Here is a 12,083-nt window from a genome sequence, read left to right on the forward strand (position 1 = left end):
CCTTTATCCTCCCAAACTGTGCTCATAGGCATGATTAAATGTAACAGAGCTAGGTAAAATGGATACCACATTTGGAGCAAGGAGTTGTATTTTCTTTCAGCCAATGTTTTGGAATAATCTGATGTACGTTTGAGCATTGGTGTTAAAACACTCTATTTAAATTCAGTCAAAAGCAGCTGCAGAAATCTCATTTAAAAGACAGTCATTTTGTACCAAGAGCACCTAACTGGATAGTAGCACATGGTGGTAACTAGCCAATCAGTTTGTGCATTTGATTCAAATTTCACAAGATAATTGTTTCATTTCCAGGTCTGTCTCTAGCTCACCATTTGACCTTGGCCTAATTGCTTAATCTCTCTTGGCTTCAGGTTTTCTATCTGGAAAGTGGCAATAATAATAACTTCCAACTACCTATCTCATCCGGGTATTGAGAGGATTAATGGGGTCATGTTTGTAAGGTCCTAGAAAATTCCCAAGAGGAAAAGTTCTACCATGTTTGCAATTCTGTCTGGTAATGTTTTAGAACTGTGGGGGAAAAGGGCTGCATTTAATGGGATCATTATTACAGATGGGTGTTCTTTGCTCCCATGTAACTAAGGAATAGAAACCTTTGGAAAGCAGACTTTTCATGACTGTGAAATCTCTGATTCTCTTTTGTTGGTGCAATAATCTGGAACTCCTGGGATAAACCAGTCTTTCTCCTCTAAACAGTCCATGGAGCTCTGAGGAAGACACTATGACTTCGTGGCCACAGAGGATGAAATATTACCCACAATTTTCTGCTTCGGAAATATATAGATTGACTTTTGGGGTCCAACGAACTTGAGTTGAATTCTGTGTCTGTCAGTCCCTAGCTGAGTGATCCTGAGCTAATCTCTCAACCGCCTGTGCTTCAGGGCCTTTGGGAGCACAGCCTTAAGGTAAAATGCCTAGCACAATATCCGTCATGTGGTAGGCTCAGGAAATATTACCTAGATTAATAGTATGTGTAACAATAACTGCAGAATTATAGTGAGTACTACTAGTTCCTAATAAACCAAAACCTAACTCATCAGAGCTTATGCTTTCCTGGGACCTGGTGAACTGCAGCCATCCATTAACAATACCCTCATTTTGTGAGCACTTTAGATTTAGGAAAATGTCAAGTCAAAAAGAAACAACTTAGTGTCAGGGATTTATGCAAATTCTCATGGTATATTTTTCTGTTGTTCCTGATCTGACCCAACCTCCTGACTTTCCAGATGCAGTTCTGCAGAGTGGCTCTGAATAGCTGACATTCACTCATAAGGAACTACATGCCAAGTATTGTGCTGAATTCTGCAAATATATTTTCTCATTTAGTAGTCAAAACAACCCAGGGAGGTAGGTACTGTTGGTAAGCGCTTTTACAGGGAGGTCAGAGCACCAGAGTTTGATGAGGTTAAGTCATCCAGTACCCTGTAGTTATTAGATAGAGAAACCAGATTTCAATCCTCGATCTGACTTCAGAGTCCTGTTCTAATCCAGTACTGTCTGATGGAAAATAACATGAGCCATGTACATGATCTTACATTTGCTAGTCACCACATTTTTTTTTTAAGTAAAAAGAACAGGAGAAAATAATTTCAATTATATATATATTTAATCTAATTATCCAAAGTATTATCATTTCAACATAATCAATATAAAAGTTATTGTGATATTTTAGAATATATTTTTTTTCATCGTAAGGCTTTGAAATTCAGTTTACATTTTGCACTCCTGGCCCATCTTAACTTGGACTAGCCACATTTCAAGTGCTCCACAGCCACATGTGGTTCATGACCACGGTACTGAACGGTGTACCTCTAACCACTGCCCCATTGTGCTCGAGTCTCTGAAGATTGTGTCAGCCGGGTTTACCACTGTATTTACTGAAGAAGAAACCAATAGATTTTCTGTTTATAACAAAGGTAGTAAAAAAGGAGTTCTGGAACTGTAGCAGGGGTTTTGCATGTTAATTTTTACATTCTCAATTTACCAAACAATTAATTTACCCTCAAAGAATAGCTTTTTCCTGGAATATTCTGCTATCTGAGCCTTTACTTTGTTATGTATAATATGTATATTGATGCAAGTTGATGCAAATAAAACCGTGGGATGAATGACTGAGTATATAAATTAATGAGTATATTCACTACCGTGGAAGAGGGAGATCTCTTAGGGAGGAAGATGTGTTAGCGTCATCAGGGCAAAAACTTTATCTAAGCCCTGCCCACCTCCATAGTCCTTCCTGTAGCACAGTGCCAGGAACACAGGCTTGCAAGAAGCATTATTTGTGTGTGTGTGGAATTAACTGATGAATCCATATGGAGAATCTAGTTATTTAAAATTATTTTCCTAATGGGCATAGTGAATCTAAGGTCCTTTTCTTCCTTCTCCCTGAATATTCAGATTTTAAGATCTAAAGTCAACCCCTAATTGATTTAATTTATTTAAATTATCTGATTATGTTTCCAAATGAAACAGTATTGAAAAGACCACAGCAATCCAGAATCTACTTTTAAAAGGTAGTTGCTGACTTTCCCACTGATAGTCTCAAATACGTCGAAGCCAGATGTCCTGTAGATATAGGTATAGGTCACAGGCTGCATCATCCATCACCCAGCTTCAGAGTATTTTGTCTCCAAGAGGAACCCCTCACATACTCTCTTCCTGGCTTGGATCTCATCGGCTTATCCTCAAAGTGCTTGCAAAATCCCTTCTTGACTCACATAAGGATTCTCTTCCCACTCCACAGCATTCGTACATGAGTACGTTAGTGTTCACTCCCCATGCTTTCTTTCTGGCCCGACAAGATGTTTTGTCTTGAGAGAACTGAGGATGGTCTGACATCAAATCTCCTTTAGTCTCTGGGGGCTGGTCCAACCTCAGCAGGGAACAGGTTATTTGCCATTTAACCCTACACCTGACTTTACCTCTTTTATTTAAATATTAATTTTCCTAAAACAACCAAATGTTGTATATTGTCAAAACTATTTGAATTGAAAGTGATAAAACCCAATGCAAATGATTTCATGAAAAGCAAGGAGGGTTAATATGGGCTTCACCCAAGAGTTCCAAACAGTCAGAAGACCAATGCCTCATTTTCTTTCTTCATTTCTGGACTCTGCTTACTTTTATGTTGCCTTCATTTTTAACACTGCTTACGTCATATAGTCCTTTCCAACTCCTCACCCAGAATCTCCACACTTACAGCCAACCAGGTTAGTAACCTCAAAGGAAAGTTGTTTCCCTTATCTACTACTGCCAAAACAAAATTCTGAGATCATCACTCATTGGTCTAATAATTGTCACATGACTCTTCTTGGATTGGCCTGGCCAATCATGGGGTGAAGTCAGCCCTGCCAAATCACTGGGCCTGGAAGAAGAGTATAGGTGAATCCTCAAAGGACAATCAGGTACTCCTACCTGAGAAAGGGGGAAACAATACTGGATAGGCAAAAGCTCGAAGCATCTAGATGAAGTGCCCTGTCTTCAGAACTGACAGTCCGTTATCTTCTTTCTTTAATAACAGATCTGTTTTTCCCCTCTTGCTGTGACTTCCACATACCTCATTGTGTAGCATAAATAAGCATTACATTGCTCATCATTATTGCATGTGCCTTGATATCCTGCTTTATTGTGAGCCCTTGAAGGCAGAAGCCATCGCTCATTCATTCAGCACCTCCAATGCTTAGCATAATTCCTGGTACATAGTAGAATATTATGGGAAGTTTAACAACAACAACAAAAAGAAACAGATGAACCACGTAAGAATCAAACTTCTGGATTGGGGGACAGCATTCAATATGTTCTCAAAGTGTTCACTTGGGCCATAAAATGTGATGGTCACGGACATGAGGATACTCTATTGGCTTTGTGGAACAATTATGTCCATGAAAGATAAGCTGCATCCAGACTTGTCCATAAATTATCAACAGTCAAAAAACAATTCTGATTAGTCAATCATTATCTAATATTCTTTGAATGAATAAACCTAGAATAAAGAGGCAAGGAGTATAATTATGACTTGAGTAACCAAAAATAGCAGAAAACATCAAGAACAGTGATGTTTGGAAGCAAACTAAATAATGTAACATTATGAGACTGCACAGCTGGGTTTAAAACAAAAAAAATAAATAAAAAGAAGCAATAGAATTCCAGGCATGTGACCACTTCATCAGGGATATGGCAATATGCAAATGATGCTTTTGATGGTGACCCACTGGGCAAGAGTAACCCTTCTATCTTGCTGGCCCCCTTGGGGCTTTTACAGTGGCTAAACAGCACAAGGAGACTTCCCTAATGTTGAACATTGTTATTAAGCCCTTTAAGCCCTATTCTAAACCCACTTAGGTAAGAAGCCACAGGCCCAGTGACCTTGCCCCAGTAGCAGTAACATCCAGGATATGTTTACAAACACGTTTCGGGTCTTCCATTTCATCCATACATTTGGGACTTTCTTATGGGTCCTGTACAGGCCTAGCACCCACTAAGTGCTCAATAATTATCTGTTGACTAAAATGGACAAGCCAACATGATCTGGCATATACAATATTAATTTGATGAATGAATGAATGGGTGTACCATAAGTGGTTGATGATCCACAGTAGATGACCCATGGATATTTGTTGAATGAGAAAACAATACAATGAATGAATAAATGAATGAATGAATGAATGATGAATAAATAGTCTATCAGTCCAGCTTATGGCTATTACTTTCCATGTGTGTTAAACTGTCTTTATTTCCTTTAGCTATATAATTCAGTCCCAACAATCAGACTCTCGAAATTTATGATTTGTTTCTATTTTCTGGTGTTGAATTTTGAAATAGATGCTGTTATCATATAGAGTAAACCTCATTTTAAATAGCAAAGAGATATATTCAAACTTCCTTGAATTGAGCATGCAGAACAAGGGAGGAATGGCGCTTATGCACCAACTAATCTCTGTTATGACATATCTGCATGACTGAGAGGATCATGCTCCTGGGTTGAGAAGAAGAGGGTTGTCCACAAATGACACGTGAGTGGAGCCATCGTGTTCCTGTATATATTCAGTAGATATATGTACTGGCTGGAATAGGTAAATTTAATCCTTTGCAATTATTCATTTCACTTTCCTGAATTCTGTGGTATTTCCAAGGAGTGACTGCTTTTCTTCTAGGTTAAGTAGAAATCTTTGCTTAAGTCAAATACACTTACTTTAAATACATTCAGCAACATTGGGATCTTTTGCTCTGAGAGTGTTTTGCATGTTTTTCAAAGTCAATGAATTGTCACTTGACCCTAATGGACCCTTAAAGAACACCGAATCAAGATTAAACTGAGCAGAGAAAAAAAAAAAAGCTTTTATCCAAAATTCACTGATTTATTGAGACAGATTTGGGAAATCATAACAGTGTCACTTTACTGAGCATTGATGATTATAGTGGCAAAGCATATAAAATTAAAAAGACTTGAGATTTAATTATGCTATTTAGAATTATTTGTGGTCTCTTTTAAGTAGGTTGAGAATATCTGCTTAGAAGTAAAATATCATAGTAGAGTCACTCCAATTAAAACTCAATAAGATGTGAAATTATGATGATGTCAGAATATTCTTAAAAAGTTAAAAAATGCCGTCAGCTTCTTAGATGTTTTGTGCACACTTTGGTGTCAGAAATACCAAGTAACTGACTAGATAGCCAAACTCTGGCCTTTTTATTTGATATTTGGCTATTATGCATTTCTCTTAAAATTTTTCTCATATGCTGGTTTGATACTAAAAATTCAGTGTCACGTAGGTGAAATTGACAAGAAGAGATGTTCACATTCTGAATCAGTCCTGAGATGCCACGTGCACTTTTTCTCTTAGGGCAAAGTCCATTTTAGCACTCATTCACATGTGTCCTCCAGGCTGGCTTTCCAGGTCATGAAAGGAGGACTGTTTGTTGCTTCTTATCTGGAAGGAATAGATTTGATCTATATTAAATCTGCTTAGAACTGAATCTGAGCATTATCCAGCTACTTTCTAATGAGATCTTATTCTCCTGCCAGCCAGTTTCACAACATATTTGAGTCCAAAATTTTGGAAAAACATAGTTTTCTAGAGTCTCCTTCCAGAAAAAATTGAACTTAACTAAAGAGTTAAAAACCTGTTATTACATATCCAAAGGAGTATAGCTATGTAATGGGTTGTTTGGGAACAAAAGTAACCAAATCCTAGTACACATATTTAGGCACACAATATTGAAAATTGTAAACAATAAATAAGAAAGCTTCTTTTCTGTTAGTAAAGAGACTTGTGTTCTCCAGAAATGGTAAGTCTATGTTCTAAATCCAGCATCTAGTTGCCCAGTGGCCCATATAAAATACATAATAGATAAGACTGACCATTTTATAAGAAAAGACCAGTGAAAACAACTCAGAAAAAAAAATATGACAAGAGGGGAGAGTAATGGAATACTGTCTTTCTTCAGAGGAAAACTATTTCTCTTATCAGACACTATCCACTTAAGGTAAGCCTTGTGTGGGAGAGGCCAGGGGAAAAGTGTGGACACATTTCAGGAACCAGGGAAACACCTTTAAAAAAAGTTTTGTCTTTATTTATAGGTAAATAAAGTATGGTGGTTAAGCCTCTGTTATTTAGAGTCAAGTTACCAAAGTTCAAACACTAGCTTAGCCATTACCTGGCCATGCACATGGTAATTCATTCATTCATTTTATTCTGAGCACTTTTTCTGTGCCAGTCCCTGGAGGTTATAGCTTTGAACAAGAAATCTGAAAACCCCACCCTCTGGAGTTTCTGTTCTGGTGAAGGGAAACAGAAAACAAAATAAACATGCATACAAATGAAATAAGATAATTTTAGATCAAGATGGAAGAAGAGAATCCCACAGAGAATCATCCTCAGGGTGAGCTGGGCTGCATTAAGTTAATATGTACATTGAGGTGCTGACCTGAAAGGAGTGAGGGTGCCAGGTCAGAGGAACAGCTTTTCAGACCCAGGGAAGAGCAAAAGCAAAGGATGCATTCTGATGAGCCTTGCAGGCAGGTTGACTTGGTCAGGCTTTATCTGGTGAACTAGGGAGTCCTTGCAGGATTTTAAGCAGGGGAATGATGTGATCTGAGCTACACTAAGGAGAGGGAATGGTGTCCTCATCAGGGATAACACAGGAGGAGAACCAAGACCAAGCCCTTTTCAGAGAGCAGGGAATTCAAAAGACACTGTCTATACAAAGTTGAAATTCGAGGTGGATGGCCCAGTATGAATGCTGTGTTTCCTGATGGTGGAGGTGGGAGAATGAGGGCAGGGAAGCCATGGATTCAGAGTAAGTCAATTAATGAAACAGGGACAAATTTTTGAGAGCTCCACTGAATTGGACTTGAATCAGGCTTTCCTGGTGTGACTGCTTCTGGTGATATTCATGTTTGGTGTTCAGTGGAGTGAACCAGAAGCTTTTAAGAAAGATTCTTTCCACGTAAGATAAGTCTTGTGCAGGAGAGGCCACGGGGAAACATGTGGACACATTTGGGGAACCAGGGAAAAACCTTTAGAAAATAGTTTTGTCTTTATTTATAGGTAAGTAAAGTGTGGTGGTTAAGCCTGTGTTATTTAGAGTCAGAATACCAAAGTTCCAACTCTTAGGTTTAAACACTACAACACCTTGGGTTTATAGAAATTGCAGTCTCTTTGGACCTTTCCTTTTCTCTACATTGTGTGGATTATGAAAGGATTTACATTATGAAGTAGTAAAGATGAAACAAAGCAAATACAGGAGAGTTGACACAGTGGTTAGTATCTGGCATATAGTAAGCTCAATAAACGTTATCAGCACTTGTTATTATTCTGTAATATTCATTATTATCTCAGCACACATTGGCCTCATCCTCATTGAATTCTGTCATGCAGACATTGCAGGTAATCTTATAATCATCTCCCACATTTCTCTCCGTTTTCCAGGAACCCTGGCTCCTCCCTCCTCAGGCAACTCATTTGTTTCAGGATTTTACCCAGGACCAGGGACAGACATTCCTAGTGTTGAAATAATCACAGCAGCTACTGCCATAGGCAGAGGCTGGACCGAGTCCTTCTGTACATCACCTCAACTGTTAGAGCATCCCTAATATATTCTACTTTACGGGTGAGGAAATCAAGGCTCAGAAGGGGAAAAGACCCCTGTAGGGTCACTCAGTCAGTAACAGGCTGAGCTGGGATTCAGACTCAGGTCTGTTTGACCCTGATATCACTTAAAACTTAAAAAATTGAAGCATCCACTCAGCCCCATCCCCAGCCCTGCTGCCATGCATACACACACACAAGCACTTGACTATACAGGTAGAGAAGGCTCTAAGTTAGGAGGCACTGTGATAAGTTAGGAGGCCCGGTTCAAGGAGAGCTTGAGATTTTCAAGGAGCCTCCCTGAGTCAGCTCAGTGTCCAAATATATCCTCTAACCTCAAGGTAGCCTCTGTGCCCCCCAGGCCACTGGCTGGTAGAAATACAATACGACAATATTACTTTGACTATGGCCATGTGGTGCTGAGGCAGCTCCTGACCTCCTTCCGGCCTCTTTGTCTTCTTTAGTGCTCCATCTGGGGGCCCCTCACAGGCAGCCTGGCTGGTCTTGACTCTGAGGTGAAGGAGTAAACATTTGGGACTCTTTATTAGTTTATTTCAGAAGATGGAGCCTGTTTGTCCCTGGGGCCCATCCCTCTTTTATGGCCTCCAGCCCTTCTTGACAAATTCTAGTGACTGGAGAGAAAACTGCTTTCTACAGCGAATCATTAAAACACCACCATAAACCCAGAGCCATAAAATATTATTTGCCTGGCACAAAAGGGGGGCAGACTTTCTCAGAATGTCAACTCAGGCCCTGCCTTCTCCCATGAGGAATGGCGGCACAGGGATAATATTGTTCATAAATTCCTTATCTTACACAAAATTTTGTGAACTAACCCTGTTGGGAGAGCAGCCAAAAATTTTGATTTATTTGTTCCACAGACTCAAAATCATTTTTAATGACTGGAGCATGGTGATGCCTTGCCCGTGTGTCTGCAGATGACTCAATCTGAGTACATGTACCCAAATGCACGTATGATTTGTAAGGGGGAAACATGGAGTCCCACAAGCTGGCGGTCTGCAGGTCAGGATCTTTGAAGGTGGAGATAAAGAGGTATGGATTTCCCTCCTCTGCACTGTTCATTGCCCAGCCAAACGAACAAATACCATAATGAGACTGGCTCTTGCACCTGAGCCTGGCTTTCCAGAGCAACAACTCCTGACTGAAGGCTCAAAGTAGGTTTCCAGTTGGGTCCCCTTGATATTTTTCCTCTGGAAATAATCCTTTCATCCATGCATGGATTCATTGGTCATTCAATAAATATTATTGAGCACCTACTAAGTGCCAGGCACTGTTATAGTCATAAAGACACCATTACAGAGCTTATTGCATCCTCATGGGGCATGATCCAACACACCCATTATTCAGGTCCTCAGGCAAAATTCACAGTCCTTCATCTGCTATCCTTGGGGTTGGATAGGTTTGTTGGAAATTTTGGAATTTTTTGAAATATAAAATAAGGCATATGATTATTTAGTTTTCAAAGAGCACCAGTGAGGTCTGGGAAAGTACCCAGTAATCCAACACTGTTCTTAGTCCTTCTGTGAAGAGTATGAATATTCACTCCAACTGTCCAATTGTCTTGTTGTGTGAGATCTAGTTTTGCCATGAAAAGGAGTTTAAAAACCTATGTTTTCAGAGCTTCTTTTTGTAGCTAAATGCCTGATCCACCCTAAGCATTCCATGAGTATGAATGTCCATTCTCCTCACATCCCTGATTTTCAAGATCATCCTTGACATTTTCACTGCATCCCTACCTGGTAGGTCATTACATCTCTGTTTTTCTTTGTTGTGTGATAGGTCATTATATTTCTCTGGTTTTGTTTGTTTGTTGTTTTATTATTGTTGTTGTATGCATATTTAAGAGGATTCTGAAGCACTTAGAGGTTAAATTACTTGTCCAAGATTTCACAGCTAGAAAGTGGCAGAGAGGGGATTGGAACTCCAGATGTCAGAGTTCATACTCTTATGCACTACCTAACTCTGCCTTCCACTAGAGGAAAGACAGCAAAGCAGGAAATAAAACGATTGGGTCTGTGTTTACTCAAACAAGCAAAGACAATTGGAAACAAAATCATCCAGGCAATTCAGAATATAACAATTAAAGCAAAAGGTTTGTGGTTGGGTAGTCAGTGTTTCTTGACTGGCTAGTATAAATGGAGCAAATTCTTACATTAATGGCCCTTTCCCTCTTAGGAATAGGATCCTCTAGGTGCAATGCCTCCAAGCACTCAGGTGCCCAGTGACTTCAGCACCCTCTGGGAGCTGCATTTTCAGTCTACTCATTTCTTGCCACCTCTCAGTGCCTCCGCCCTCCCTGGAACTGGGTCTGAGGAATTGGTGCCCAGAGGAGAGAGGCCTGTGTGCTTCCTCAGTCAGGAGAATCCCAAGCTGCAATGGGGAGAGGAACTTCGGGAGCACGGATATGCCAGGGAGGGACCCCTCTTGTTTAGACCCTCCCCATCCCATGGGCAGATCTCAGGTTAGACTGGAAAACTGGAAAATGCCCATGTGGTCGTTAAGTGGTGAGGACCTAGAGAGGGTGAGGAGAAAGTGGAATCAGGAAGTAAAAGAGAGATGTCCTAAGGGGATCTTTGATACCCCCTCCCCCTTAAGCTGTGTGTGCCCCTGGAGAAAGTGAGCTTCTCGGAGCGAGGGCATCTCTTGCAGTTTGTGGACAGCCCACGCTTGGCATTTTGGTGTGCTTGGCAAAGGAGGTTAGGGCTAGGAAGGGGTCCAGTCATCGGAGACAAGTTAAGACTAGGAAGGGACTGTGAAGACTGTGACAGTGTCACCAGAACCTCTCCCTTCACATGCTGGGATGGGGGGGGGGCAGGAGGATGAGGTAAGAAAGTAGGAAAACAAAACAGCCACCACTCTGAAGTACCTAGGCTATGGATATTTCCCCTAAGGTCAAGTACATGCCACATGGATGGCAGAAATTGACGGTGTGTGTGTGTGTGTGTGTGTGTGTGTGTGTGTGTGTGTGTGTGTATCTGCCTGTCTGTCTTCCACCTGGAATGTCTGGGGAATGGGGATTGGGAACAAGATTTTCTCTCCAGTGTAAGGCATTGTTTGGGGGCCTGAAGGTGGGGACACACATCCACCAGACTGGGTCCCAACAATCACAGGTGTGTCTGGGAGTGCCTAGAAGTTCCAGTCCCAGAACCCGGTTTTGCTGAACTTAGCAGGCTTCTTTTTCACCCGAGGGCACTCACCAAGATCCACCCGGCGAGACCACGCATAGCATTGGGATGCGCCGGGATCCCATTCAGTTCAATCGCGTACTCAAGTACCCAAATCTGCTACACTGGGGGGCTTTGCAGGATGTGAGCGACTACCCTATTCTCCAGCCCCCGGGCTTAGGGACATCCCTCCCGCAGTAGTAAGAACGTGGAAGAGGTGTTCCAAGAGGTTCTCTGCTAGGGCAACAGCCCCCTTGCAGCCCCACTGAAAGCGGCCTGGGACAGGCAAGCCAAAGAATACAGCCTTGGAAGTTGGGGTTCAGCCTCCCGTGAATCGATGGCTTTGGAGGGAGTGCAAAGTCAGGCGGCGGGCGGCAGCGGCAGCGGCTGCGGAGTCGATCTCTCTTTCAGCAGATGCCTGGGGGATGGGGAGTCGAGAGAAGGGGTCTCTTGCAGGGAGTGTATCCCGCCCCCCTGCACCCCAGCCCGTGGTATGACTTTAAAATCCTGCGGAGTTTGTCATAGGCCGGCCTCACCACGCATGCGCATAGGCAAAGTTTAGGGGTTTTTTTTCTTTCTTTTTCCCCCCTTTCCCTCTCTCTTTTCAGCAGCCCCTGGTTCAGCAACTTAAAAAATATATATATTTTTTCTTCTCTGAGAACACCAGGGGAGAGAGGAGTCCAGCGAGAGGGAGGGAGAGAGTGCGGCCGTTGGCCAGAAGGGCCGGGGGTGGGTGGGGGGGACGCGGTCGCTGCGGTCGGTCAGTCTGTCTGCGGGACACAGGATCGCGTGG

The sequence above is a fragment of the Furipterus horrens genome, unplaced genomic scaffold, assembly GCF_987537825.1.
Source record: "Furipterus horrens unplaced genomic scaffold, mFurHor1.1.pri manual_scaffold_7, whole genome shotgun sequence".
Classification (NCBI taxonomy): Eukaryota; Metazoa; Chordata; class Mammalia; order Chiroptera; family Furipteridae; genus Furipterus; species Furipterus horrens.